This window comes from Sorex fumeus, unplaced genomic scaffold, assembly GCF_029834395.1.
Source record: "Sorex fumeus unplaced genomic scaffold, SorFum_2.1 ptg000002l, whole genome shotgun sequence".
Lineage (NCBI taxonomy): Eukaryota > Metazoa > Chordata > Mammalia > Eulipotyphla > Soricidae > Sorex > Sorex fumeus.
The window spans coordinates 62941487-62964283 of NW_026606059.1; the positions used below are offsets into that span (position 1 = coordinate 62941487).

Here is a 22797-nt window from a genome sequence, read left to right on the forward strand (position 1 = left end):
CGGGGTGGGGGGGGCTTTCTTGGGGGACAAAAGCTGCTTTTGTCATTTTAGCCAGTGTCCAGCAGGGTGCCTTTAGGCAGTAGTGAATGTTCTATGAATCAAGAGTCAAGAGTTGCTTCCCTGAGTTGAGATGCTCTAGTCATCAGTCTTCTTTGAGTGACAACATTTTTTTTGCCCCCCAGAAAAAGCCTTTTCTAACTTCATTCCAACTGAAGTCCTGTTTAAGTTCCACGTGCATCTTGCTATGCTCAGTACCCAGTGAGGAATGTGGCTCTTGGTTTCTTAATATTGGATGGGACGTGAAGTTTAAGATGGAATCTAATCTGAGCTAAATCACTTTTTCAGGGTGTGTGTGAGATGAGGTAGGCATTGTCTCCTTCTTGAATAAATCCTTATGCAAAATTGAAAAACCCCAGTAACCCAGCAACTGTAACAATAACCTACTCTCTCCCTTGGGGGTTGTCCTGCCTTGTATGGTTAAGTTTAGCACTGAGTTTCCTGTTCAGGGTTTTAACTGGTCCTAATGTTGAGTGGCAGACTAACCTTTGAACTTTCAGTGTTTTTGACAGCAAAAGAGTTCTCTGCTTTACTCAGAAAGTTCTTTCCAAGTAATTAATACTACTAGGGCACAGAGGGAAGTCAGTAACAGAGGCTTGGACATGGTGGAAATCCTAGTGGCTTTCATACTTCAGTGTGTTTAAACTTTTTTTAAGGCAGAAAAGTCAGTTTCTGGAATATTGCTTTTTATACCCTTAAAATTATTTTTCTGAAATTTTTGTAATGTTTTAAATATTCCCTGGATTTTCCCATACATTCTTTCTTTTTCCTTTTTTTTTGGGGGGGGGTCACACCCAGTGATGCTCAGAGGTTACTTGTGGCGGTGCTTGGGGGATAATATGGGATGCTGGGGATTGAACCCTGGTCAGCTGTGTGCAAGGCAAATGCCCTACTCACTGTACTGTCACTCTGGCCCACTCTCATACATTGTTTACTGTGTTATTTTTGCCTTTTGGGGGTCTTGTGGAACTCTGCAGGGGCTGCACCTAGGGTAGTATGGGGTGGGAGTTTGACCCTTGTTGTACTTGGGAGCCCTGGGATGCTGGATACTGAATGGGAGGTGTTGTGAGGGGAGCTCCTATACGATCCCCAGCATTTTGAACTTATTCTTAGCCCTAATTATATTAATTTTACTCTTGAAAATCTAGTCTAGGAGAAATATATCTTTAGTTACATAGCCAAACTGTGTATCAGCAAGTATGTCTGCTTTTAGCCTGAATTTTTTCTTTGAATGGAACTTAAACTCTTGTTTTTGACAGCATATTTACACATTTTCTCACAAAGTCATGTCCTACTAATGAATTCAAGTTCTTTGTGTTTTCATAGTTTTAGTTTACAGCTCTGCCTTCCCTAGACAGGTTATTATTATTTTTGTGTGTATTCACAAGTGGATGTATTATACTCCTCCTATTTTGTTGTCTTTGAGTTTTTTTTATGATTCTCTGAGCACCATACTCAGCAGTGCTCAGGGATCATGTGGAGCTGGGGATTGAACCCAGACTGGCCCCTTGCAAGGCAAATACCTTAACTCTGCTATCTCTCTGACCTGCTTTAGTGAAAGCACAGAGGGTAGGACGTTTGCCTTGCACGCAGCCAACGTGGCCGACCCGAGTTCGATTCCCCGGTCCCTCTCGGAGAGCCCGGCAAGCTACTGAGAATATCTTGCCCACATGGCAGAGCCTGGCAAGCTACCCATGATGTATTCGATATCCCAAACACAGTAACAACAAAGTCTCCAATGGAGACATTACTGGGCCCGCTCGAGCAAATCGATGAATAACGGGAGGACAGTGACAGTGACAGTGAATGCACAAAAGGAGAGAGAGAGATAGATAAAAGTGCTGCCATAAAGTCAGGCGGGGGATTGAGGAGGGTGAGTTGGTGTTTGGGGATGGTGGGAAAGAAATGGAGGATATTGGTGGTGGAAAATGTACACTGGTGGAAAGATGGGTGTTAGATCATTGTATGTTGGAAACAATCATGAACAGCTTTGTAACGGTCTATCTTATGAATATTCAATAAAAAAATGAAGAAAAGCATATAACAAACAATAATAAACAAAAAACAACAGCAAACACAATAGGAAGGGACAAGGCCTGGAATAGATAAGACTAACTCATAGGGTCTAGGGAGTATCTCGGGTGAGAAAACTATAAAGTATTATAAAATAAGATAAAAAGTTGTCTAGAAATGCATTCTACTTGTGCTTGGAATGAGCATCCAAATGATGACAGAACATTTTGATATTTCTATTTGGTATTTGTTCTCATTTCTAAAGGAAACCCTAAGCAGAATATAGGGCAGAAGTACAGATTTTAATGGTAGCTAATGGGCAAGGACTGATCAGTTAATAAAATTTTAAGGTATAGATTCTAACCTAGGGAGCTAGTAGGAATACTAGGTAGAAAGGGGATTCTATTTTAAATTCTTAAAATTGTGTCATTAATTTATTGCTACTTTGGTATTTATTGTTAGCACTGTAGTGCTGTCCTCTCATTGTTCATTGTTTTGCTTGAGTGGGCACCAGTAACATCTCACAACAAATTGTGAGACTTGTTGTTACTGTTTTTGGCATATTGAATATGTCACGGGGAACTTGCCAGGCTTTGCCATGTGGGCGAGATGCTCTCGGTAGTTTGCTGGGCTCTCAGAGAGAGGTAGAGGAATCGAACCCAGGTTGGCCGTGTGCAAGGCAAACACCCTACCCGCTGTGCTATCACTCCAGCGATTGGTAGCAGCCCTTTATTAATTCTGGTTTTATTACTTTTCAGAATGATGAAGTTTTAAGTCTGCTGAATTTTGCTTGATTTTATTATCTCTTTTGCTTTGACCATTCTTTCTATAAATACTACTGAGCACAATCACTGTGCCATGCTCTGTACTGAGGCTGATAGAGATTCAAGCTTTCCAAAATCTCAGGATGGAGAGATAGTATAGTGGGTAGAGCATTTGCCTTGCATGAAGCAGACCTGGCATCTATGAACATTGCCAGGACTGATTCCTGAGTTTCGAACCTGGTGTAATCTGAACACTGCCAAATGTGGCCCCATCCCCCACAAATCTTCTGGGTAGAGTCTTGAATAGTGAGAAGGCTCTTTTGCTTCTTGTACATGCTGCTCCATCAACTGTAATATGGTGAGACTCTAGTGTTTCCTCTTTGCTTGCAGTATGTTTTCTGTTCCTTTTTGGTGGGGCTTTGCCCAAGCTATTGTCAACTTAATCTATAATAGGAAGTCTCAGAGCTGGAAACCCAGGACTTTTTTATTATTCACGAGGTCCTGGAAGGTTCCAAAATGGGTCAAGAATTGCTTTTTAGCTCCTTGACGCCCAGTGCTCAGAGACACGGTGTGCATTATAGGGAGAATGTACTTGGTATCTCAGGTCTTTTCTTGGTAAGCTCTTCCAAGACCTTTTTTACTGTTCTCACTCTCCCAGCCTGCCACAATAGTTCAAGGACTATTCTTGGGCCTGTAATCAGGAGTGACCCCGGGCAGTACCCAGGGGTCCATATGCCTTGCCAGGGATTTTAACAGGGGTCAGCCTGTACACTCTCTCCAGCCCATAGCTAGGGTTTGAAACTGTCTGAACCCATATAGGACACAGTGTTTCTCCTTTCTTACACACACAGAAAACGAACAAGTTATTAACACTCCCTTTCACTTTTCTCTTACCAATTTGCTAGCTGCTTGTTCTTTAAAAAAACGTTTCTCAAGTTTTGAAGAGGGGTATGAGATTTCTTTTGCACCATAAGGATACACATGGAATTCTCAAAGACTCAGAATAATGAGTAGGACGGAAACTTGGTTCTTTATGTTTGTTTTTAGGATTCATCCAAAGTAGCTTATCAAATCTGCATTTTCAGGAATGAAGTATAAAATGGTGATAGTGAACTTTGTTCCAAGCTTCCCTATGGAACCTTCCCTGTCCCTTCTCAAGAGGGAATGGAATGGGGAAAGTGAAATATATTCCTGAAACTTGATCAGAGAGGATACCTTCCATTCCCTTTCAAAGCCAGGAGATTTGTGTCTAATATAAAACAGACATGCTCACCATCACAGTATGGCACCAGCGACCAGCTTTGAGCTTTGTGGCCTTTGAGATCAGAATTCTTATTATCAACCGCAATTTTTTTTACCATAAATATATTTTGGATTTGTTTTATGCTTCTCTCCCCCTTAAACTATAATTGTTTGTGTGTGTGTGTATGTGTATATGTATATGTGTGGGGGGGGCATATTGTGTGTTTATAAATATACCCCAACCTATAGCCTCGGTTGTATTCCTTTTCTCTTTCCAGAATATATGAATGTAAAAGAAAAACAGAATAATTACCCCCTACTGTATAAGTAATAACTCCTTCTTCCTAAGGAACTTCTTTGTTTAAATAATGAGAAACGCGTGTCCTGAATTATACTGGTTACCATCCAGATCTCTTCTGGGGATGTTTCTTGGACTCTGCAGATGCATGTATCAGCATCTCTTTCTAAATAGGAGGTGTGTGTGTGTGTGTGTGTGTGTGTGTGTGTGTGTGTGTGTGTGTGTGTCTTTGTCTGTGTGGCAGATGGGATGGAAGGTCAGAGAATATAACCCATCACCCCAAGATTCCTAAAAGCGGTGTGCTTTAAGTTAGGTCCAGATGTTAGAATTCCCTCAGGCTAGCTTTCGTCAGAGTCGAACCCTGCAGACACAGAACCCAGGTCTTGGCTTTCTGAAGGTCTCTTAAAGATGCCACCCTGGGGGCCAGAAAGATAGTACAGCAGATAGGGCATTTGCCTTGCACGGCCAACATGGGTTTGATTCCCAGCATCCCATAAGGTCAGTCCCCCAGCACTGCCAGGAGTACTTCCTGAGTGAAGAGCCAGGAGTAAACCCTGAGCATCTCTGGGTGTGACCCCCCCAAAGCCAAAAACAAAAAAAAGGATGCCACCTAAAAGGCATCTTTTGCCCAAGAACCTGGACTGTCTCTTGTCTTGGTCCAGGGACATGCTCTGTTTCAAGAATTCAGACCTGGTTTTCAGCATGATTTAAAACAGTAACATACATCAAACGTTATCTTGCCATTCTACTTGAGAAAGAAAATTCCTGAAGCTTTCAGGAGGACAAGGGGGAAAAAATGTCCTTTTGGAGTATGGGGTCATTGAAGACCCACTTTCCGAGTCACGTTTTATGGTAGTCAACGGAAATGAATGGGCTGGTGCCCACACCTACCGCCAGGACCCCAAAGCACCCCCTGCAGCGGTCTCCCGGCTCCCCGAGATTCCAACCTCCTGGGGTCCAGATTTTCATATTCCTCCCAATTTGCCCCAGAGCGTGCTGTGACCCTCATCCATCTTTTTTGCATTTAACAAAGTTGTAAAGCGATTTATGTGCTTTCCATTAGCCTTAGCTAAGCTGCTGTCATGAATATTTAATGGTGAGCACAGTTTGTTTTCTTTTTCTTTTCTTTCCCAGCCACAGCCCCCCCCCCCCCCCACACACACACTCGGGGGCTCTGCAGCCCGCCCCGAGAAATGTAAATGTCCCGGCCCCCCCTCTTCTGTGAGATCCCAAAGCTCGGCTCTCCCCACAAAGCCTTGACCCTGCGCCTGGGGATGGGGGTTGGGGGAGGGGGTTGATGTTTTCCTTTCTTTTGCACTTTATCCAGTTCTCCTCTTTTGTGACTTTCCCGGATCTGCCAAAAAACGTGGGGCTCGTGGTCCCCTTGCTAGTGGCCGGCGGCCCCGGGGAGGCCGCCTGCTCCCGCCCAGCCACCCCATAGCTTTTCTTTGAACTTCACTGAAGCTCCCAGCTTCTTGGAGGGGGCTCGCTCGGATGCATTCCTGACGCTTCACGGGTCACTGCGCCCTTTCTCTGGGCCACTGGAGTAAGGGGGAATGTCTGCGACAGAAAATGACTTTTGAAGACCCGCCAAGATTTACCCTGTCTGGAGCAACCTCTGAACTTTGGTGGTGGTTATCTCAGAAGAATGCGCGTTTCCTTCAAACATTTCCCTTGATTCTTCCCTCCTTTCCTGCTTCTCTCCTGGCCTCATTCATTCAACTCGAAGCTGGGGGAAGCCCCCTCCCCCTCCCCCTCCTTCCCTCCCATCATTTCCTTTTGCCCTCAGAAACTTTGTCTACTCCTGGGCCCAGGGTTTGAGAGGCAAAGGTGGGGTTGGGAGGGAACAAAAAAGTGAGATCTTTAACCCAAGATTAGGGTGGGGGTGGGGGCTGGGGGAGGTGAGGGGGGTGGAGCTGCCCCCAATGAAGTCAAACCCACCCGAATGAGAATCTCTAGGAATCTGCTCTAGAGGATTGTTTGTGAGATTCCAGATCAGCCTCAGCAAACTTTTAACAGGGAATAGGGTGATAGTAACTCAGCAAATACTTAACTCTAGGTTATAATTATTACCATTATCTGTGTTTACTTCTTCTCCCCCACCCTTCCCCCCTTCCCACCCAGATTCCTCAGCGCAGCCTGAAACATTCATCAGGTCTCCCCACTTAACTATGTGTGTGACTCAGTGATCCTGGCTGGCACCACTATAAAAGAATGAATACCATGATAGAGGGGAATAATATCAGACTGATAGAGCTAGATTGCATTTGTCTTTTCTAGGCAGCAATGTAGCTTTCTTTATTGCATTGGTTCAACACGGAGGGAAGGACTAAGAACGTGGAGTTCTTACTGCCTTTTGAGCTTCCCGTTTATCTCTTCCCATAACAGCCTGCCTCTCCCTCATACTCCCTGTCTTCCTTCCATTGACAGGGTTTCACCTACACCCCACTCCCCCACCCAAAGGAATATCACCCCTCTGATCGAGAACGTGGAGTTCTCCTGGCTCTTCTGTCTTGAGCTCTCTGGTTTCCTCTGCGTATGATAGTAAAACTCAGACTTGCCTCCCCTTCCCTTTAATTGCAGGCACTGCTTCAAGGATGTTGTAACATCAGAGCACTGTGTCCCAAGTGATAGCTAACTTTCCTTTTAGTCTTCCCGGTGAAACGGATTGTAAATCTAGTAGTGGAATCAGGCATGTGTGTTAAAGTCAAATTTATTTGGGCTATCAAGAGGGTATTTCTTCAAGGGAAGAGATTTTTTTTTTTTTAAAAAAAGAAACAGTTTAGAGAATATCACCAAAACAGATTCTGTAGGAGTTTGTGTTAATCTGTCCACAGGCTCCTATTGAATCATTGTTTGCCTTCTGGTGATGGTACCGGTGGAAATAGTTACCTGGTGAGTTCTGTGCATTCACCACAAGAATGCATCTGGCTATTGTAGGAGCCCAATGGGAGCACACATCAGATTTATCTTCTGAGGCCTATTCATCTGTAAAAGCTCAGGAAAGAAAAAAATCACATGACTGTGGATGTGAATCGTTCCCTCTCTCTGAACAAATTATTTTTACTAGATCCTTCTTAAGTGCTTATCTATCTCTGATGAACGCCTACTGCAGTGTGTTTAATTGATGGGAGTGTTGTTCCATTTCTCTTTGGGTAACCTAAAATTGAATTAGTTAGCTTGTGGGTAGCATTATCTCACTAATTCGTAGTGTAGTTATTATCAGCTAAAATCTCTCAACGATTTCTACATGGGCTACTAATTAAATACATCCTCCTGTTTGGTGGATGGAACTACTGCATTTACATGGTTCTGCTTCCCTTAGTTGTTGCAGTGACTGGAAGGGGGGATAATGGGTGCTTGCATGCTTGTCCTTGCATACACATACCCAGTGTGATGCTCAAACACTTCTCTGTAGTGCTCACCAAGGGTCTCTTCCTTTTTCTTTTTCTGTGTCAGGGATCACAGGCAGAGGAGTGTTCAGCCCGGGATCACACTTGGCACATGTGAGATGCTGGGGATTTGAACTCAACAGTCATAAATACTTAGAAGGTTGTAAGGTAGATGCACTAAGCCCTTGGATCTTTCCTCTGGGAACCCTCCTGAGTTCCTGTGCTGTATTGTGGTCATAGCGCCGATGGGGCCATCATTCTGGTGGCCATCACACACTTACTTGCTGAGGTCACCCTCTTAACCTTAGTACCTGCACGTTTAGTTGTGACACTTTCTGGGGGTGGCCTATAGTAGCTGAAGTGCTTAAATCTGTCAGTGTACCAGAAATCACACACTTTTGGGACTCCAGGGTTCCTGACTTCAGAATCCAGGGATTCCACTCAGTGACTGTGTGTAGCACTGGAGGTGGAACCCAGAACCTCAGACTTTAATGCGGACATGTTGGTCTTTGAGCCATTCCTATGCCCCTTTGCAGTAAATACCTTTTGAATAGATTTTACCCCATCTCCAGTTCATGGTGTATCTCTGAATTCAATTCCTGACACGAGTTAGGTACCGCTCTCAGACCTGTCAGCATGTCTCTGTGTCTTTGTGGCTATAGTGATCCAGCAGCTCCAAGCACAAGCTCTTGGCTTCAGTTTTATATATCCCCTTGCCTTGAGTGGACATAGACCCAATAGTAGGTTCCTTTGGCTAAGAGTTCCCACCTAAAGTGTTTCCCTTTCCATGTCTTTGATTAGGAGGTTCACTAGAAAGAGATTGTTGATACTTTGCTGGAATCCTGCCTCACTGTGAGCAGATGTTGCTACCATTAGGTTGGATGAAATGAAAATGAGCGTTACTGAACCCATCTCTAGAATAAATTGATTTCCACATTTTGCCTTTAGTCTTTCCCCAGGATGTCTCCTGCAAGGCGTTCACAGCAAACCCGATGTTAAATCTCTAACCATGGAGGCCTGGTCTCAGGGAATATGTCAGGAGGGAGAGCAATTAAATGGGTCTTTGCCTTGGAGTAAGCGTTAGTCGGGATGGGTCAGACAATCATAACAGTGCCATAAAGGACACAGTTCCATGCTACACAGTTCCATGCTACACAGTTCTATGCTACATTATGTGGAGCACATTAGCAGGTTTGGAGTGGCGGGGGAGGAAATGAGCTTTTTCAACACATTCTGAATCTGTTTGGGATTCAGTGCTCTTTCTTCTCTATCCTGGAATGTAAATTTTGTTTCTCTCTCTCTCTCTCTCTCTCTCTCTCTCTCTCTCTCTTTGTCTCTGTCTCTCTCTCTTTCTCTCTTTCTCTCTCTCTCTCTCTCTCTCTCTCTCTCTCTGTCTCTCTCTCTCTCTCATGGTGCTCAGGCCATATTCCTGACTCTGTACTCAAGGATCACTCCTTGTGGCCTTGGGGGACCATATCGGGTACTAGGAATCAAACCCAGGTCAATGCATGCAAGGCAAATGCTCTCCCACTGTACTTATCTTTCTAGCCTCTGTTTCCTATTATCTTGACCCAGTGATTGTAAAGATTTCAGTGTTTCTACCTTGTTCCCAGGATTTGATCTAGGAACTATTTTGGTCTCAATAACTTTTATTCTTCCCACAAACCTCTGAGGTGGTTGTGCTGTTTTTCTTTGACTTAAGGAAAAAGTCAAAGTAGGGTGACTAATACCTACTTAAATTGAACCCCAGTGGATTCCTTTCTCTGTTTGCTACTCTGGGCAGGCTTGAGGGGGAGAGGAGACCCGGTTGGATTATGTCTGGGAAGAGATCCTGGCTTGGAATCCAATTTTACTTTTTATCTAGGAACCTGGGTGAGTAGAGCCTTGAGTCACAAGCTTAAGCTTTCAGAGCTTCTCAGTTGAAAAATAAGCAGTGTAGGAGCGTTTTAAAGATTTCAGTGGCCCCAATGAAGCAGATGCTCAATGAGTTGGGGAACCACTGTTTATAAGAATCTCGTCATGCTTCCCTGCCTCTCACTTAGGATAGTATGGAAAAGGAAGATACCTGTCTTGCTAAATTTTTACAAAACGTAATGCCAAGGACATTCTTAATCCTTTGTGGATATTTGTGAAATGGATAGATGGGAGAGTGGAACAGGAAGTGAAATAGTATCCCTAAGCATTTCTCCAACAAGTGAAAATGGCATACATTTCCATTGACTTTCCTTTGGGATTTTTTTGAACCACGCCTGCCGATTCTTAGGGATCATTCCTGGCAGTACTGGGGAACCATGGGGGGTGCTAGGAGTTTATCCTAGGCTGGCTGCATGCAAGGCTAGTGCCCTACCTGCTGTACTGTCTCTTCAGCTCCCACTGACTTTATTTGAGCCTGATGTACAGTTCTTTCCTTAGCCTTTTCCTCCATCATTTGTGACAGTAGTCACTACTGCTGGAAAAAATACGCGAAGCTGACACAGAAAGAGCCACTGGGATTTGAACAGTCACAATTCAAACACCTTTACTCCTCTCTTGCATTCCATTCTATAGTGAAAATTATTTCAACATCACAGTGTCAATGCAAAACAAAGAAGTGTGTAATTTTACCCCATCTTAGTACATTGTCACATGGAGGGGATGGAAGGTACTATCATTAGATGACAATCTCAAAAAATGGCCCCGAAGACCCTGCCTGGATGCAATTATTTATTCTTCAATTATTTATTCAGTTCTGAGGACGGGAATGCTCAGAGACACTGCAAGAGGCACTACCTACCAATTTGCAGAAATTGAATGACAGAATCATTTGCAGACTGAGCAGCTTTTTATTGACACTTTTTATTTATTTAAATTCTTACTTTCGCAGCTTAACTATGTTTACTGCACCATTTTAGATGACCAAAATGAGAGGCTGTTTTGTTCATAAAAGCTACTTCAAAACAAATAAATTAGCATTTAGTCTGAAAGGGTCAGATCACAAATGGAAGCTTGAAAACAGCCTCAGGAACATTTACATCACATCCTTAATATTTTATATGGTTTTATATTTAGATTGCATATTTTATGAAAAGTCTTTCTCCCTTTTTAGTGCCTGGACCTCTGATAGTCCCTTTCCTAGCTGGTTTGGAGAGAGCACTTAAATATGTAAGCTCCCATTCCAGCAACTATTTTCAGCTTAATTTATGTTAAAGCAGAAAATATCTGTCCTTGTTTCCCTCCACCTCCCCCCTTTTTTTGTAGTCTTAAATTTTTATTGTGATATCATGATTCACAAAGTTACTCATAGAGTGTTTCCGGCATGCAGCGTTCCAACACCAGTGTCCCCTTCCCTCTGCCCCTGTCCTCAACATATAACAGATTTATTTCATATTACTTGTGCCAATAAAGCTTAAAGGAATGGCAAGTAGAATTATCAGAAAATAAATCAATAAAAGTCAGTTTGTGATGATTGATCACGCTCTGATTTTAACCTATGTAAATAAATTCACATCATTTAGCCCATTATAATAGAATGCCGTTTCCCTTTGAGACTCAATTGTATTAGTGAGGATTGTTTTGTTCTTGTGATGAAAAGATCTTATTTATGCATGATACAAGATCACTACAAATTTGGGCTCAATAGTCTAAAATAGTCTAAAAGTACTAGTTTGGACTTACCTCCTCAAGTTTAAATAATCATTTGTACCTTTTGCACGCCTGTGGTGATCCCAGAGGCCAGTATCGAAGCCCTTTCCCAGCTGGTTGTGGCTTTCCTCAGAGACCAGCTGCCGTTTTTCTTAAATGGGTTTGCTTTCAGGTTTGATCTTTCAAACACTTGGGTAATTCCCTGTTAGTGTCACCTTTTGAGATTTATAAGACATTCTGATTTACAGTAACTTTAAATATCTTTACACTCTTAGTTGTCTCGAAGGAATTGAGCAGAACATAAATAGGAATCGTCAGAGAGAGTTTTCAGTGTTTCAGGCGATAATTTTTAATTTTTTGAACTAATCATAATGCTTACTCTGGGAGTGTGTGTGTGTGTGTGTGTGTGTGTGTGTGTGTGTGTATGAGAGAGAGAAAGAGAGAGAGAGAGAGATCAATTTATGATGCACATTAAGAACCTTGAGGCTATCAGAAGGAGAAAAGTATATAAAGTAAAAACTTTCAAAAGTGGACTCCTAAAATAAAAGTGCACCATCAGTATTATGTTTTTGTATAAATCACAGATTTACCGAAGTCTAAAACAATCCAAGGATTTTATGGCCCCTTCATGTGGGAATCCTGGAGGAAGCATGCAGGGCCCTAAAGTGCCTCCACCTTGCAGGTGTGTGGTCTCCGACCCCATGGGCGCTGAGTGTGCGCCCTGATGCCAGAAGGGATTTCGGGTTGTACTGCAGCCAGGAGTGAAATAAGCACCGCTAAAGCGGCCATGACCCCCGGGAGCACCGCAGCTAAAAATGATCCGAGTGCCATAGCCAAGGGGTGGACCTCGGGCCAATCAGGCCTCATTGCTGCAGCTAAAGGAAAGTCTCCATGGAAAAGGCCAGCCTGATGCGACCATTGGCGAGCACCACAGTGAGCGAGCAGCGCTGCCACACCCTGCTCATCTCAACTGGGTCAAACAAAACTTGACAGAGCATCTTGTGTGGTCCGGAACAGTCCTGCTGTGCGTAAGGCCCTGGCCTTGCACAAAACTGACCCGACTTCGATTCCCAGCATCTGGCCCCCTGAGCCCTGCTAGGAGAGATATCTAAGCACAGAGCAGGAGTAATCCCTGAACACTGCCAGGTGTGACCCCAAAACAAAAAATAAAACAAAAACCAGACCCCAAACAAAATAGCAACTTGGAGGGCTGCAGTGATAGTACAGCAGGTAGGGTGACACGTGGCTGACCTGGGTTCAGTCCTTGGCATCCCCCTTTGGCCCCTTGAGCACTGCCAGGAGTGACCCCTGAGCACCACCGATGTGGCCCCCAAACCAAACTGAACCTAACAACAACAGCAACAACAACAAAATCCCCAACGTGAATAATGGGGTAACCCCAACTTAGAATAATGAGGTGCATCTGTTATTGGCAACAGTGGTAATCCTCAAATGCTTATCTATTTTTTCTCTTAAACTCTCATGATCAGTACAATGGGATCTGTTCGGGTACTGTCTCATTCCTTAGAGGCTTGTCAGAATTAGATTAGTCTGGTCCACAAATATTTGTAGTGGCCATGGATCGTTGCTCACCTATATGAGAATGTTAGATGAACACATTCTTACTAGAGGCAGAGGCTTTTTCTCAGTTGGATCTAGAAATCATCTTACAGTATTTTGTATGGCAAAGTTTACTTGATCTCAGAAGAAGCCCTTCCAGGAGGCTGGAGAGATAGTAAGTGGGTAGGGCGCTTGCCTTGCAAGTGTGCCTCACTTGGGTTCAGTTCCTCACATCTCCAGTGGTCCCCTGAGCTATTCTAGGAGTGGTCACTGAGCACGGAGCCAGGAGTAAACCTTGAGCACAGCTGGGTGTGGCTCTAAGCCCAGAAATATATAAGAAACCTTCTCCAGGGCCAGAGCGATAATACAGAGGGTAGGGTGTTTGCCTTGCACGTGGCCAACCTGAGTTCGATCCCCGGAATCCCATATGGTCCCCTGAGTACTGTCAGGAGTGATTCCTGAGTGTAGAGCCAGGAATAACCCCTGAGCATCGATGGGTGTGACCCCCCAAAAAAGCAAAAAAAAAACAACAACAAAAACAAAAAACCACCCTTCCCAGTGCTTGCGAGTTACTATTATTTTATGAGGAGCAGCATGGGGGGGGTGGTAGGTGTTGCTGGAGGGTTTGTGCCTTCCTCATCCTGGGCGTGCCTTCTCTCTCTTGAGCTTTCTGCTCTTGGTGACAGTGCCCTCCCTGTGTGTGTCTGCTCATCCTCATGTGCAGTTTCCAGGACCTGCTCGCCACCATCTGGCCTTCGCACCTGCGTGCTTCTCTCTCTCTCAGGGCTTGCAAGGCTGATCTCCGGCAGGCGTTGGGATGTGACCAGTGCCGAGAGTAGGGAATAATCGAAGGTCCATGTAGGCATAGACAGGGTCCTGATTGGGAAATCACCTGGACAGGCAGCTCGGCGTGATTGATGCTGCTGGGTACCAGCGCTCAGACCCCCTTTTGGGTCTGCAGGCGGAAGCAGGTTGTTGGCTCTTTGAGTGTCAAACATTGCACATAAGAATTTCATACTACACAAGTCCCGACTAAGTCGTGGGCACCAAGAAAGGTCTCTATGGCCCACTTCCAACAACCTCCTCAGGGTCTCTCTCTCTCTCTCTCTCTCTCTCTCTCTCTCTTCTTCTGCCTCCAGCTAATCAGCTAAGAACCACCATTGACCCACTGCTTGCTCTGCCCTAGACCCTATATTGGGGGGGCCTCGAGGGCCAGCTCTTCTCCAGCAATGTAGCTTGGACTTTTTTTTCTTGGGGTACAGGGTCCCCAGAGTGGAGCTGTAAGGTTGTAAGGCTATGTACTGCTTAGGATGGAACTGAACCAAGAGCAACAGCAAAGCAACTCTGGTGGTAATAGTGATAATGATAATAATAATATGATGATGATGATGATTAGGAATAGCTTCTGGGAATTTGAGATAAATCTTACCTCCATTGAAGAGCAAAATTGTTTACCTTAACGATCCTTTGGAAGATGCTTTGAGTGCGTATTGTCTAGCACGCAGGTGCGCTTGGAATAACAGGATTTTTGTTATGCATCTGGCGACTTGAAAACCAGCGATGTTCAGATATAGGTGTGATGCAAGTGCATCAGTTCTGGTTTCTATTTTATCTTTGTTTTGTGGCAACACCGGGTGGTGCTTGGAGGTGGCTGCTCTCGGCTTGGTGCTCGGGGTTGCTGTGGCAGTATTTAGGGGACCAGGAAGTGGCAGGGATCAAACCCAGGCTCCCCCTTACCCAGCATACATTTCAGCCCTCTGTGCATCTCCCAGCCTGCTCTGCTTGTCTTTTTTTTTTTCTTTTTGGGTCACACCCAGCGATGCACAGCGATTACATTCCTGGCTCTGCACTCAGGAATTACTCCTGCGGTGCTCAGGGGACCATATGGGATGCTGGGAATCGAACCTAGGTTGGCTGCGTGCAAGGCAAACACCCTCCCTGCTGTGCTATCGCTCCAGCCCTCTGCTTGTCTTTAATACTATTGAATTAACCAGACTATTTCACAGATGCATAAAAACTCATTGGATCCTTCCTTTTCAAGGCAGGTGAGATTTCTGAAGTGTGTCTCTCTACATTGGGAGCTTGCTTTCATGCGATACCCGGAAAAGGTTGAGTGCCTTGTTTGAAGAATTGTTCACAGATGTGATTTAGAGTCAGCCAGTCCTGACCTGGATCTGACCTGAGCCAGTGGCCCTGCCACCTCAGCTTGCCGCACTCATGGGCTGCAACAGGAGGATAAAAATCCTTCCATTGTGACTGTGTTTCTACAAAGCGGTATCCATAGCGGGGCATCTCATTAGTCAGAAAGAGCTAGTTGCTTCTATTATTATTACAGTAAAGGCTGGGAAGCACTCCAGTAGGTGTTTTTTTGGGGGGTGGGGTGGGGAAAGGTGTGTGTGAGGAGGGTTGTTGGTCCACACCCCGCAGCGATCAGGTGTAACTCTCACTGTAGTGCTCAGGGGTTGTTCTCAGCAATGCTGGGGATTGAGCTTGGACTCCCACATGCATAGCCTGCACTACAGCCCTTTGGACTATGTCCCTTGCAGTTACTTCTTGTGGCTGCTCACTGCAACTGCTCACCCTCCACACTGAGGAAAGAAGTGATTTCCTTCCCGTTAGTGGTTGTCAGGCCGGAGCAGTAGCATAGCAGGTAGGGCGTTTGCCTTGCACGTGGCCAACCTGGGTTCGATTCCTCTGCCCCTCTCAGAGAGCCCAGCAAGCTACTAAGAGTATTCTGCCTGCTCAGCAAAGCCTGGCAAGCTACCTGTGGCGTATTTGATGTGCCAAACACAGTAACAACAAGTCTCACAATGGAGACGTTACTGGTGCCCGCCCAACGGGAGGACAGTGCTACAGTACTACAGTAGTTGTCACTTTGTTCATCCACTCCAGCAAAGCTTGCTGTGGCGGGGCTTATCATGGGTCAACACAAATGTTTAGCCAGCTACAAGGGAGCTTTAGCAGAAGGAGCTGGTGTCAAGATAAGGTCTCTGATTTAATGTGCAATTTCTGAAGAACAACCAGCTCTTAGCTGGTCTTATCCCTGCTGAGATAAGATCTCGGGTAGTTGCTTTGCAATTTTAGTAATTGGAGAAGGACAATCTTCATAATTTGCAATTAGTATTGATCCACCGACTGCTCCGCTCTGAATCTCAGTTCCTCAGTCGAGGTGTGTGTTGTCCAGCTTACAGCGTGGTACACTTTGGGTCCCTCTCCACAGTGCTTGGTTGGCTGGACATGGAGCAGAGCGCTATTGGGCTCCCACGACAGCCAGTATACTAGCTGGCACTCAGGCACGTCCTTTTGGTCTGTGCGGCCTGTTCGCTTTCATTGCTTCCTTCCAGCCCTTCCCTTCATCTCAGTAAGCCTGGACATGAAAAAGAGGCTTGTGACAAGTTGGATGCTGCATTGCATGGGTGGAGGGACCCTCCAGTTTCCAACCTTCCCACCCCCTACACACAGCCTGTATAGGCTTACACTGCTGACAGTGACCTATGAAGGCCATGGTAGTCATAGCAAAACTTATTGCCCCTGAGGTATAAGAGTTCTTTCAGGGTCTTTTTTTTTTTTTAAATTTTTGCTTTTTGTGTCACACCCAGCGATGCACAGGGGTTACTCCTGGCTCATGCACTCAGAAATTAGTCCTGACTGTGCTCAGGGGACCACGTGGGATGCTAGGAATCAAACCTGGGTTGGCTGCGTGCAAGGCAAATGCCCTACCCGCTGTGCTGTCACTGCAGGCCCCAGTTCTTCAGGGTCTTGCTGCACGTTTCTTCTGGTTTTCCTGAGGGAACTCGGGTGTGTGTGTGTGTGTGTGTGTGTGTGTGTGTGTGTGTGTGTGTGTGTGTGTGTGGCTGCTGCTCAGTGTTGGGCAGTGAGGGGAGGCTGACTGTGGTCACCAGGATGTAGACAGACTTGGTAAACCATCCAAAGGGCGGCTCCGGTGGCTGTGGTTGGCTTCATCGCTTACAGGGAGACAGTTGTCAGGCCAAAAATGGGCGACAGAGTATTGATGTAAGAGCTTTGAAAGGGTGTTTTGAAAAGCTTTTTCTTCAGCACGTTTCATGTAATTTGTAAGAAATTGATGAAAGTAATTTTGAAGCAGGGGTGGTAGCTAAGTAAAAGTTTGGTTTTTTGAGGGGGTCTTGTTTATTGGGCTACACCGCATGATGCTTGGGGGCTCCTCCTGGCTCTGGTAGTGTTTGGGAGACCCTGTTTGTGGTATGAAGGGTATAAAACCTGGGTCTGTCGCCTGCAAAGCCTTCTCCCAAGCCCCTTGAGCTGCCTCTCTAGTCTTCGAAGAAACTTGTAAGGCAGCTGGGAATAGTCAACTGGAATAAGCCAGAAGAGACTTTATATTGTTTTTATTGCACACCTGGTGTGATGCTTGAGGGCCTCTGTATTATGGGAACCAAGCTCAGGGCCCCATGAGTGCAAAGCATGGACACTAGCCCTTGCAGCTATCGCCCCAGCCTAGAATGGTCTTTAGAATCTTTGAGTCCAGTTTCTTTTCATCAGCTTGTAATTGCTGTTTCTCTCCTTGTGGGACAGTCAAGAGACATTAGAGTTCAAAGTCTCAGAGATACCTAATGATAGAAGAGAGACTTTAGGTCCTTCGGCACGTCCACTGTTCAGTTGGGAGGATTAGGCCTCACTGCCCCCCTTCTCTCACCCTTGCCCCCCCCACACATCATGCACAGATCTGTCTTTTTTTTTTTCCCCGCTTCACGAATTTGCGTGTCATCCTTGCGCAGGGGCCATGCTAATCTTCTCTGTATCGTTCCAATTTTAGTATATGTGCTGCCGAAGCGAGCACGCACAGATCTCTTAGTCCTTAAAAACGGTTGGTTTGTGGTAACCCACCGTTTTGGAAAATACCCAAGAGTAAGTTTAACTCTTAAGTTTAAATTATTACTATTTTTTTGTTCTGAGTACTCTCATAGAGTATGCAACTTTGTAATATACTTTCATTCTTAGATACATTTGATGAAATCTCTGAATGTTACGATTTGAAGACAGAGGAAAAATAAGAGAAGGGACATGCTTCTTGAATTGATTTCATGAAATCATAAAAAAAAGGCCCTCCCGTTGTTCATCGATTTGCTCGAGCGGGCCCAGTAACGTCTCCATTGGAGACTTTGTTGTTACTGTGTTTGGCATATCGAATACGTCACGGGGAGCTTGCCAGGCTCTGCCGTGCGGGTGAGATACTCTCGGTAGCTTGCCGGGCTCACCGAGAGGGGCGGAGGAATCGAACTCCGGTCGGCCATGTTGGTTGCGTGCAAGGCAAACGCCCTACCCGCTGTGCTATCGCTCTAGCCCGAAATCATAACTTTTTTTTTTCTTTTTGATTTGGTGCTGCCATTTTGTTCCTCACTTTATCTGTCTTTGTGTCTCTAAAGTGTTGTTTGGCTTATGGGGAATTGAGTCAGAGACTTTATCTATACGAAAGGATCTTTAGAAGCACGAAGCTCCTTTCTTAGTAAGTCAGTAATGTTTCTGAGAAATTAGTATTGGGAGCAAAACTCATCAGCACAGTAGTCTTCTAACTTTGACTTGTGGGGAGATTCCCAGCCAAGGCCATCTGCAAACTGAAGCCCAGAGGTAGTAGTGAAATGCACTGTCTTATCTGTAACTGTGTCTCTGTCTCTGTGGTTGTGGGCACACACCCAGAAGTTCACAGGGATTGTGCCATACCGAGGATTGAACCTATGCTTCCTTCACGCAAAGAAACTCATGGAGCTTTCTCTGGCCTGAAGAGTTTATGTCTCTTACACTTAAGCGAGGCTTCTGTTTTCCAACAGAGAAGCCAAACAATTTATTTTCTAGGCCCGAAGAAGTGAACCACGTGGTAGGCGTGTGATAAGGACATGACCGGAAGTAGTTAACTTGGTGATCACACCAGTCACCATATTCCAACACTGTGCAAACTGGGTTGATGTGATTCAAACTTTGGCAGAATTTAGGAATGGCTTCATCTGGTTTTGTGAGCGATAGAAGAGTAATGGGGTAGCACTTTCAGGGCATACCACAAGCCTTCTTGAAAATGTGCACCTTCCATCTCAAAACTCCTCGATGAATGGCAGTGGAAAATACAGGTTTGTGATCAATTTGAATGATGTATGATTGCCTTGATTAGCACTATAGTTACGGAGCAGTGTGTTCTTTGTTTTAAAAGAGAACTTGAAAACAATTTTTTTCCCCCTCTATAACTGCCAGTTGCTTAATCTCTACCATCTTTTGAGGCACTTAAAAAACCCCGAATTTCTACGTAATCTATGCTTGTCAGTGATGGCAAGTTTTAAAAGTAACCCAGGTTTAAAAAAGAAAAAAGAATTGAGCCATCACCTGTCAAAAGGTATTTCCTTCATTTTACCTTTGAGGAAGAGCTGGGGATATTTCTTATTTTTGCTCTCCAGATTTGCACTCTTGTTGTCCCAGAAAGCTAGGTGTCTGTTGTCTTTGGAACTTTTGAACTAAATAGTGAAGCGTTATAGGATGGTTAGGGGGTGTAGGGGGAAGATGGCATCAGAAAAAATATTAAGTGGAATAGATTGTTCATTCTTATTTCTGACAAGTAGTCTCGCATGGTAGTTTCCAGCCATCAATCCTTAGGCCAGTGTTGGTCCAAAGACTTTTCCAGCTGATCCTTGAAAAAGCTATTTCCGCTTACCACAGTGGTTTTCAACCTCCAGCCCCTGGCCTGGCGCAGACTCACAGATGCAAGAAGAAGAAAGGACCACGGTCCTACATTCAGATTTCCCACTTTTTAAAAATCCATCTATAGAACTTCTCTTTTTCTTCTTTATTGGTGGGGGATGCACACTCAGCAGTGCTCAGGGATCACTCCTGGCTCTATGCTCAGTAATCATGTTTGGCAGGAGTGGAGGACCATTTGAGATGCTGGGGAGCAAACCTGCCTTAGCTGTGTTCAAGGCAATTTCCTTACCCTCTGAACGTTCTCCCTGGCCTCAGAACGCCTGCAGCCTTCATTCAGGTGTAGACAATTTCTTACTTAAACTTTGTTTAATCCCTCCTTTCTGTCTGGTGTGCAGAATAAATGAAGATGTAGGCATAGTTTTTCCAGGGTTGTTTCCCTTCCTTCTTCCTAGGTCATTTTTCTTACCGTTAGCCCTCTCTCCCATCCCCGGGCTGACTCCTTGCTGTTCTTTTGATTTGGAATGATGGCCATGACAGTTCCTTCTTGCTTCAGTCTAAACCTTCCTATTGATATCTGGAGATATCTACCTGGGGGTGCTGCTATGGGGGATCCTGCCTCTATGGGTTCCTTTTCTGCTTCTGAGCCCTAGAGGCATCTTATGTAAAAAGCATCACACACTTTGTGTCTGTAGGTCTGTCTCCATCCTCGGACACTGGTGGTTCATATTTGACCTCACAGGATTCGGCACACAGTTGGGCTGTCCCTCGATATTTGCTGAGTGAACCATGGAAGAAGTCTTCAGCATATGCTAGCAGCTTGAAATTAATTTTTCACAGAATCTGTGTCCATGGGCAGTTACTGTGATGCAGAGATGACCACAAAGACAAGGAGATATAAAGAGAACCATTGAAAAAGAGTCTGTGTCGCTTTGCTTGACTTACAGAAATAGAGGAATGCTCCCTGATTATAGTAGATACCATCTTTGATTTTTTTTTTTGAATTTTGGAACACACCCAAGCAGTTCTCAAACTTACTCTTGGCTCTGCATTCAGGAATCACTCCTGGCATGGCTTGGGGACCATATGGGGTGCCGGGGATTGAACCTGGGTCAGCTGTGTGCAAGGCAAGCAACCTACCTGCTATATTATCTTTCTGGCCCCTTTTTTGATTTTTTTTTTTGGCAGAGTGCTTTTTGGGTCACAGCTGGTGATGCGCAGGGGTTACTCTTGGCTCTGCACTCAGGAATTACTCCTAGTGGTGCTTGGGGGGCATATGGGATGGAGGAGATGTAACCTGGGTCAGCTGCGTACAAGGCAAACACCTGACCTGCTGCACTGTGGTCCCCTTCTTTGATTTTTCTAATGAAGCCCTGCCCCTCGCATTCTCTGTTTGCAAGTTTCCTGTGGAGCATATCCTTGAAACTTTAGTTTTTTTCAAATCAAGTTGAAATAAGTACCTTCATAAATCTAGTTGAAATATTGCATCATTTTGTCTAATTTTTTAGTTCTTGTCCTGAAAAATGGGGGTGATATCCTTGCTATCCATTTATCTTGGGGAGGCAGATGCAAAATACTCTTTAATCTCCAGATCAGCTGCAAAGTTGAACAACTGCCAGTTTATTGGACTGTTTGCTAGAAACCAGCTTGTATTTTAAAATATTAGAATGTTATTTGGCTGACCAACTAAACAGATGTATTTTACTTCACCCGCCTCCTTTCAGATTATTTGTGGTTTCAGTCTTGAGGTTCAGTTGAACAAAGTGATTTTTATTAATTTTGGTTTTGTTTTTCTTTTAGGAGGTGGGGGTCACACCTAGGGTCACTCCCAGCCGAGCTCAGCAAACAGGTGTTCGAACCCAGTGCTCTCACGTGCAGAACATTCAGCCCTTAATCCCTGGCTGCACAGAAGTTTTTTTTTTTTTTTCTTTTCTTTTCAAATTTTGGGTTGGTGTAGTTTGAAGTTTTGGGGCCATATCCAGGGGTGCTCAGGGTTTATTCCCGGTTTGTTGCTTGGGGCCACTCCAAGCATGGTTTGTGCTTGTGGAACCCAGGGATTAATCCGAAGCTTTCCTTGTGCAGATCATGTCCCCCAACTGAGCCCACGAAGTACTCTTTAAACTGCTCTAGAGGTCTAGATCTAGCCAAGCCTACCTTTCACCCAATCCAAAGGGAATTTAACTTATTATGTGCTTGAACATTTGGGTAGAAAGACTTGGAGTAGAGTCTTGAGCCTTGTGTGTTATGAAGTGCTTGAGGTGTTTAATGAGTCTCACCATGATTCTACACAGATGGACAATTTTATTAGTTCATTTTCCAGGAAATGTATCTGCTTGTAACTGCGGAACCAAACCAAACACAGTCTTCCAACTGCATCTTGTACAATCCCCAACTGGAAAACTCTCAATTTACCAATGTCTCCCATCCACAGGAGTGACGGCCAAAAGCACCCCCTTTCCTGTTTTGGTGGCATGTGCTTTTAATTTTGGCATGAACTGTCATTGCTGATAATGACAAAACAATAGCAGTAATTGGAGCTTCTATCGAATGTGTGTGCCAGCCCGTCTGCCAAATGCTTTTGCATGCAGCGTTCAATTCATTCTCATAGTGGTGCTCTTACAATGGTCTATTGGAGGTGAGAAGCTACCAGGGCAGTGTCAAAGAAGGGAAGTAGCTTATCCCAAGTCCCCCAGTTCCAGTTTGGGTCAGAAATGATCTCTTCTTATTCTGTCTATATCTTAGGGCTCTCTCCAGGGCATCTGCTTCCTCATTTCCGTTCTTCCATCTTGCTGTAAGTCATTTTCACCTGTGAAAAGCCATTGTGTAGCATTTCTCTGCTTTTCCTCTCACCATCTCATTATGGAAAGGGAATATGATATTAGGCAGCACTTTCAATAATTGAAATCTTGGTGTGTGGATGAAGATTCACACAATGGGTCTTTGCAGAATAAGCAGATGCACTGCACAGGCTCTGAGGGTGCAAATCGTGTGTGGAGCAGCTAAACTGGGTGACGTTACGGCTTGTTCTTGGACATGTTGCTACAACTCCCAACTTACTCCAGGTCTTTGCTTCTTCTCTCGTAACTTAAGGACTACTCTAGACTTTGACCTGAATAATGTAAGCATTTAAAGCAGTCTGCAGCATCAAGGTAAGTGACCTTCCTAGCAGAGACAAAACCTCAAAAGGCACCAT

At 44.8% G+C, this 22797-nt stretch overlaps 1 protein-coding gene and 1 non-coding gene across 2 annotated transcripts in view; one reads left to right on the forward strand and one right to left on the reverse strand.

Moving 5' to 3' along the window:
• Nucleotides 1–22797, forward strand: part of EXT1 (exostosin glycosyltransferase 1) — a 293860-nt gene that overhangs the window by 34612 nt on the left and 236451 nt on the right. The window lies entirely within an intron of this gene.
• Nucleotides 17657–17763, reverse strand: LOC130022912 (U6 spliceosomal RNA). Its single transcript, XR_008792333.1, has one exon. It is a non-coding gene; the product is annotated as a U6 spliceosomal RNA (small nuclear RNA).